The sequence below is a fragment of the Lissotriton vulgaris genome, chromosome 2_1, assembly GCF_964263255.1.
Source record: "Lissotriton vulgaris chromosome 2_1, aLisVul1.2, whole genome shotgun sequence".
Lineage (NCBI taxonomy): Eukaryota > Metazoa > Chordata > Amphibia > Caudata > Salamandridae > Lissotriton > Lissotriton vulgaris.
In genome coordinates, this window is record NC_141687.1 from 223,342,491 (window position 1) to 223,350,970 (window position 8,480).

Consider the following 8,480-nt stretch of genomic DNA (forward strand, 5'->3'; position numbering starts at 1 on the left):
CAGAGGTTTGTTAATTCCAGGTATTCCAATGATTCTAGTAGGTACTTCTTGGCGGGTGAGTTCGATCGTGTTGACAGTTCGGTCCAGAGGTGGGTGTTTAGAGATCCTTGCTCCGCGCCTTTGATTTGGCGCCAACTTTTTCCCAAATAGAGTAAAGAGTAGTAAGCCCAATGAAAAGAGGTCTAGTTTTTCAAGCAAAGCACCTGTGTGGTCATATTTTAAGCATAAAATTGTTCTAAATTTCAGTTTTGTGTATCTGGAGAGTAGCATCACTGGGCCTCCTTTGAGAGGGTTGTTCAGAAAATTCTCCAATGAAAGTCACTGTAGTGTAGGTGACAACTGTTCTTCCTAAGCCTAAATTGACGCTGAAGTCAGTTTTGACTTGGAACAAAGTTGTATATTCGTGCACGAGATTCTGAATGAAACTAATGATCGGACATCTGCTGTGTGGATTTTTTGAATTGTTAATACTTTGAAGGCACTACATATTGCAGAGTTCTAATAAAACAGGCTGCGATGAACGTGTGTGCAGGTTGACTGAATGAATACCACTATATAGCAGCAAATGCCATGTTTTCCACCGCACACATCCATATCCCACTCCAAGTGGTGTACCACTAGGGTCTGTTCTCACCTTCCCCTGCTGTTCAACCTATATACGGACCTATGAAAGACCTCCTGAGCAATCTTGATACTGGCAAACACCAGTATACTTTTGAAGTTGTACTTTTTAAAATATTTTTTATTGTTTCCAAAACCTCAATCCTCCGCCATCCAAGTATCTCCTGTATGACCATTACGCAGATGGTCCATCAATCTTGGCTTACATCATACAACATCCATGATGAACAACTTCCGCCTACTAAATTGACCCTCCTCCCTCTCTACCTCCCCCCCCCTGTCAGTGTGCCCTAGCCTACTCCCCCCATAATCTATGTCTACTAAACTGTCCCTTCCCCAACTTACACAACAGAAACAAGGTCAAAAAGGATAGGAGAAACAGGAAGTGTACTTTTCTGGTGCCTCCACTCTGGCTCACTAGTATTACTAACCTAGAATGTGCAAGATTGACCCCTCCTGTGGTGGTGTTTGGTACTTCATCCCGTCCTCTTTCCTCATTGGTCTGCCATCCTCGGTCCCTCATCATTATCTGGCTCAGCATCCTCCTCACTCTCCTCTTCCTCCCTTGTAGAGAGTTGGAGCTCTGCCACCAAAGCCTCCCATGCCCTCGCTGCCTCCCGTGCCTTCTCGTTAGCAGTGCGTCTAGCGAGTTGTAGACGAAGCGTCCCTTCACTACCCGCCCAATTGAGGAAGCTTGCTCTCCACCTCTGAAAGTTAGGTCCTGCTCTCGACTTACAATGCATGGTAAGCTCCCTCTTCGCCATTATCAACCCCAAATCATACAACTTGCTGGTAACTTTAGTGTTGGGGGTGTGCGGGAACCAAAGCAAAAGACAGGTCCCCATCTCTGCCTCCATTGTGCGCCCCATAGCCTGATTCAAGCACGCCACCACCTCCTCCCAATAGGATCCCAGCCCCTTGCAAGACCAAAACATATGAGCAAAGTCCGCTCCGTTAGTGTGACATCGGGGACACAGTGACTGAGATCCCCCAAAGTACTGTAGGATCTTAACCGGGGTCAAATAGGCCCTGTGCAATGTAAAGAATTGAACCAATTGAAACCTGGCGTTGCGTGTGCCCTTCCAGGCCCTCCGCAACAACTGAGACCATGTTGTTTCGGGTATGAGCTTGCCAATATCCGTCTCCCATTTGCCTTTTAGGGCATCCAGGGGCTAGAGCCGCTCGGTCGATAGTCTCCTGTATAGACACGTAATCGCTTTGAACATACCCGCTGCCATGGTGAAATACTGGCAACCCAGTGAAGTCGGAGGCTCCAATAGTCCCATCTTCCATTGCTTCTGAATTCCCGCCACCAGAGCAGCATGCAACAAATAGTCTCCCCGTGGCAGGTCAAAAGCGCTCTGCAATTCGTGGAAAGATAAGAGAACTCCATCACTATACAGATCCCCCAGCATTTGGACACCGAGCTCCTCCCAGCCAGCCAGCGCCGACCAATCCCCTCCATGAGGAAGGGGTGTGCACATGTTCAGCGGGATCTCCGGAGCATAGGGGCAAGAAAACCCTGCTCTTTTCTGGCATCGGATCCAACATGAACGGAGCGTGCGCTCCTCAAGAGTAAGTTGGTCAAGACTGATTTTCTGCCGGAGGACTATGGACGATAACACATGGCGGGGAATTACCCTGCCCTGTGGCCCATCCGGGCCTCTAAATTCACGAGCCACTGCATTTGTGAGCCACTGCAGCTGTGCCGCCAAATAATACCATTCAAAGTCGGGGACCGCTAATCCCCCTTCCGCCCTTGGTCTCATCAGGGTAGTCAGTGCCACCCAACGTCTGCCTGAACCCCAGACAAACCCCACAATCAGGGCTTGGATCGTCCGGAAAAAAGACGCCAGGATCCACACAGGCAGTGTACGAAAAAAATAGAGCAAACGTAGGAGTGCCACCATCTTTAGCAAAGCTACCCACCCGGCCACCGACAGGGGAAGGGTTCGCCAAAACTCCATGCTGCCCCGAAGCCCCACTCAGTGCTCCGCCTACATTGCCTTCCAAAAGGTCGGGCTGTGTGTGATATATTTGGACCCCTAAATAAGGCAGACATTGAGGCTCCCATCGTAAATCCCCTATCGTCGGGGGTCTCCGGCCCCTAGGGGTCAAAGGGAACAGACAGGTTTTACTCCAGTTCACCTGCAGTCCCGAAAGGTGGCCGAATTCCCGGAGCAGGTCTCTGGTGCCCTGCAGGGATTCATCTGCATCCGCCAGGTACAACAATAAATCATCCGCATATAGGGATATGTAGTGGAGCTCCCCGCGCAAACCTACACCTTCGTAAGCCCATCCCTGTCTAGCCTGTGCGGCCAAAGGTTCTATCGCTAGAGCGAACAATAATGGTGATAAGGAACAACCCTGCCGGGTTCCCCTCCCCACCTGATATGCCGTCGATATAGTTCGCCCCGTGCAAACACTGGCTGTGGCGGAGCTATATAGCATTTCAGTCCATCGAAAAAAGGGGTCTCCAAGACCAAACTCCCTCAGTACGCGGAACAAGTATGGCCACTCCACGCTGTCAAAGGCCTTCTCGATATCAACCGATAACACCACTGCGTTTAGCGTCCCATCGCGGCCATCGCCCATGATCCGAATCAGTCGGCGTATACACGCCGCTGTGTGCCTGAAGGGGATTAAACCCGCCTGACCCGGGTGCACCAACGAACCTATGTGGTCCAAAAGGCGCGTGGCAAGGATCTTGCTTAGGATTTTGTAATCCACCGTCAGCATTGAAAGAGGTCGATAAGCTGTCCTAGAAGTGGGTTCCCCACCTTGTTTCAACAGCGCCACCCTGGTTGTGGGTGGTAGTCTACCCAGTTCCCATGTCTCCTTGTATATTGACTGCAAGTGCCGCGCAAGGAGATCTACATACCGTGCGTAAAACTCCACTGGGAGACCATCCGCGCCAGGCGTCTTCCGCCTGGCCATATGATTGATCGCTGCGCGGATCTCTCCCAGTGAGATGTCCTCTCCCAGCTTATTCCCTTGCTCAGGATCTAACCGGGGGGAGTTGCGCTACCGTTAGAAAGTCCTCGACGCCATCAGGTAGCTCCCGCATCGTACTCCGATAAAGCGACGTGTAGTAGGCCAGAAACTGATCATTAATCTCTTTCTGCGAGTAAACTAGCTCCCCCGTTACTGCTGTGAGCAACACAATCGGGTTAGCCAGCCAGGCCAACAGCGTCCCAACCCTATCCCTTTCTGCATGGGCCCGCACCATATATTCCTTATAGTCAAAACAGCGTAGCCGTTCAACCTGAGTGGCCACTCATTTGCGCGCCACCATAACTACCTCCTGCTCTGCCTCGTTCGTATGACTATCTTTCTCCGCCTGCCGTAGATGGTCTTCCTCCTGCTCTATATTGCGCAGCAACGTTTTGCGGGCTCCAGTCGTGGATGAGATGCACACTCCTCTTACCACAGCCTTGAAAGCATCCCACTCCCGGGCCCTACTCGACGCCGTCCCGGAGTTTTCTGAAAAGAAATGTTCAATACCCTCTCCGACCTCTGCGCTAAAAACAGGGTCATCCAGTGTCATCGGATTCAAGCGCCATGTGGGAATCGCTTGACGCTGCCTAGACCACCGTACCGATATCATGAAACGGTTGTGATCAGAAATAGTCCTTGCTAAATACTCGCTATGTCGGATCAGCTCTTGAGCTCCTAAGGAGCACAGAATACCATCAAGTCGTACGTGTAAGTCATGTGGTACCGAGTAGAACGAGTAATCCCTGCCTGCGGGGTGTTGTGTCCTCCAGGCATCTACCAACCCCTAGGTGTTTTGCCAGTCCTGCCTCACTTTCGCCAAACCTATGTACCGCCGACAGGGCCAACGGGGGATGGGAGCGGTCCAAATCTACATCCGTAATGGAATTAGAATCACCTCCCAGGAACACCGTGCCTGCTAAGAATTTTGCTAGCTTCCCAGATAGACGCGAAAAAAACTCAGCCTGGTCTACATTCGGAGCATACACACTGCAAAATGCAACATCTCTACCATCTAATCACCCCAGAACAGCAGTAAATAGCCCCTCCGGGTCCACCATCGTGGTCAAAGGTTGGAAAGGAATGCCAGACCGCACCCATACCAGAGTCCCCCTGGCAAATGCTGAATAAGTGGTGTAAAACAGTTGGCCACTCCATCATCGTTGCAGTGCCCTCCCCTCAGCCTGATCAATGTGTGTTTCCTGTAGAAGGGCCACCTGGATCCCCCTGCTGACTAAATATGCATGTACCTTGTAGCGTTTCCTCATGGAGTTCAGCCCTCGCACATTCCATTTAATACATTTCAACTCAAATTGGGTCGCTTTGAGCATGCAACAAATCAAAATCCCTTTCAGTCTAAAGGGCACACTGACAAACCCCTGAAATCCCAAACATCCCCAACAAACCCTCAACCCTCCCCTCCTCAGAACAGGTTCTAAACCGTAGTTACCCATCCAAACCCACTCCCACCTAATGGATACTCTGGTAGCTACCAGAGTCTCACAACTAATGTGAGGTAGAGGGGGTACCTCTACGCCCAATCAGGCAGAACAGTAATCCCACTGCATTTTCAACTACGCTCAGCCTCCAAAATGGAATCCCCTTAGCAGTGCCCCACCCCCCAAGGGAGCCCCCTCCCAATCAATCGCTGCCCTCCCCCCCCGGGATCCGGGAGACCGCAGAACTTGCCCCCCGTCATTTACCACGGGACACCGCCGTACTTCCCACTACCCCGATGCACCATCATGCGTCCTCCCTCTTACTGTACACAGACTGGAGCTGGGAATAATCATTCGTTCAATAAGCCATCAGCAGTCCCCAGGGTGACATGAGGCCCGGCCTGGGAGCCCTCCTCAGAGCCCTCCAAATCCTCCATCTCTGTCCCTCGTTGAGAGCCCGAGTCTGTTCTCGGAACAGCCACCGCTGCCCCCGATATATCAGAGACCACTTGAAGGGCCGCCTGTCTTTCCAAGTCCGTCTGCGATGTCGTTGGTGTCTGGCTCTTTGCTGCACGTTTTCTAGTTCTTCGTCTCCTGTGGGGTTTCGGGCGGGTCTCCGCTGCCATCTCCTTCTCCTGAAAGCCATCAGTTCCAGCCCGGTATTCCTCTAGCCAGTGCCACACTGCATCCGGCGTTTCAAAAAAGGTTGTTTTCCCATCAACCAACACCTTCAGTCGAGCCAGGAAGAGAAGAGAATACTGTATGCCCTCCTCGCGAAGGGCCTTCTTGACCGTTAGAAAGGAAAAACGGCTGTGTTGAACCTCATAGGAATAGTCAGGGTAAATGGAGACGGATGCATTGTCCACTCGGTAGGGGCCCAGCCTTCTGAAAGGTAGCGTCACGGTCCTTAAAGTGCAGCAGGCTTGCTGCCACAGGTCGAGAAGGGCTGGCCAGGGGCCAGCGTGCGGGCTGGCACTCGATGAGCCCTTTTCAACTTGTAGAACTGCGACAAGCCCTCAGGGGCAACCACATCACGCAGCCAGGCCTCCAAGTAGAAAACCATGCAGTCCCCCTCAACTTTTTCGGGTAGCCTCACCACTCGTATGTTGTTGCGCCGATTGCGCCCTTCAGCATCCTCGGCCTTCTTCTCTAGCTGTTGCACTCTTCGTAATAAGTCTCCGATCGCCACGTCTGCTGCCTTTTGAGCCGGCTACAGCACTTCCAGGGAGAGCTCCGTATGTTTGACGCGATCCACCAATTTCCCATGGTCTGCCCGTAGTAAGCCCAGACGTGTCGACACTTGCGCTATGTCACGGCGGAACGCCTCTTTCGTGTCTGATATGGCTTCCAATATTTGGTCCAACTGTTGCTGTTATAATCCCACCGCTGGAGTTCCAGTTAAACCCTGGTCGTTACTCCCCGTTGGGGCCTCCGTTGCGTCAAGGGGCGGTGCCCCAGGCTTCGGCCACAGTTTCCCCATGCTTAAGATCCCAATTCCCAGTAAGGATGATTGACAACCAGGAGTCAGTGGCGGGTGTCCTCAGGAGCTCAAAGGTAGGTGTAGGCTGTCTGCCGCCGCCGCTCAGCGCCGACCGGACCCTGTCAGCATCAGGCTCCCCGCCATCCGTCGATCGTGGGCAGTTATCTCAAAGCGCTAGATGTCTCCGCCCGAGAGCCTGCACCACAGCTGATACCCCAGCACCTCCAGAGATTAGGCCCCTCGGGCCAGACTGCCTCCCCTGCGAGATGGCGTGTCCTCGCAATGATCCGGCCAGATCGGTCATAGGTGCCGCCGGGCTGCGTGTGAGTACCCCCTCCGGTGCGCGGCAAATGACTTCCCCGGGGGCCGTGCCTCGGCCTCCCCGCGTCGCGGACCTCCCTGATGCTGGCCGTCCAAGCCCGCCTCCCTGCGTGTTGCTCCTCCAGTGTGCCCCACCAAGTCCCTTATATCACCGCTCCCTCAAGGTTGTGCCACCAACGCTGGCGAGTCCTGGCCCCGTTGACCCAATAGGGAGTAAAGCCTCACACTTCCCGCAACTTGTTCCGAGGTGCTGGCACCTCCAGCTCCCGCGGCGCCGCTATTCCGTGAGCACCCTGCGATGTAGATGGCTCACAGGCCGGATGAGGGGAAGGAAGGCTCCAGCAATGGGCTACAGCAAGAGTTCCTCTACTGCCACATCCCCCCAGGTCACCCCAGCCACATGGGCCAGCTCCAGGTGCAGATCCAAGTGGGGTCGAGTCTCCGCACCAAAGCAGTTGATGCCGCGGTTACGACCCCCCCTCGAGGGTGACGACTTCGCGTCCAAGCCAGCCAGTCCGTCCTCACACAGGCTGCAGCCGCTCCTGCGGCCCGACGATCCTCCACGACATTCCCGGCACCACTCCGCAGCTTCTCTCTCTCTCCAGCGCCAGCGGCGCTAACCGGTGTGCGGTCCGCCGCAGCCCCGCTCTCCAAACGGCGGCCACCGACACAGCCCCCCGCTTCGAGCGCTGTCGCGGCCAGCCTGTTCCTCCTCCACGGCGGCCTTCAATCTACTCGAGGCCGGGGATGAAGGTCATAGTGTAGGCCCCGTTAAGATGGCCGAACCCTCTCCCGAGGGCCGATGCGAATGGTCGGGAAGCAGCGTCAGCCAGCCACCTCCCGACCTCTGGGCAGCTTGCGGTGCGCTCCTCGGTTCTAGGGAGCCCCCTCGAGCCACGGGCACCACCAGGATAACAGCAATTTCAGAATAAATATCGAGGCAAGCGCGGAGCTCTCAGCTCACGTGTCCATGCCCGATGGTGTCCAAGCCAAGCCCCCTTTGACGTTGTACTTTATCTCAAAATAAACTCTTGTGCATTTGCAGCCTTTGTTGCAAATTGCCCAAACCAATTCAAACTCGGTATCAACCCTGGCAATGATAAATTCTTACAGCTTTCACAATTGGATGACCACTGCCCAGCACAAAACTGGCTTAAGCATCCCGCTCCTCTAAGAATCTTATTTGGTGGAGTAGAACATTTTTGAGTTTCACACTATATAGTAATCTAAACATTAACAGTCCCATCAAGAACATAGTGAGAAGGCTCAGTAAGATAAGAGCATTGAAACTGTTCCTTCGCCAGGAATACTCTAAAACTAGTGGTTCAGGTATTGATTCTCACCAGGCTTGATTACAGAAACCTGCTCCTCACTGAACTCCCAGATCAAAGCAGTGCTGCATGCCGCCACCGCTTTGAGACTGGAAATGGTCACACCACTGTGGTGTAAAATGACCTCTGGTCGCTCATCTGAAGTTAGGATGTCAAGTTAGACTTGCTGGTTTAACGTATAAGGCTGTTCATTTAAACACTCCCACATACTTGGCACATATCCCGATCTGTGGAAGCACATACTCTTTCAGAATAATGGACTATTCCTGGAAAGCCCAAAAAGCCTGAAAGAAG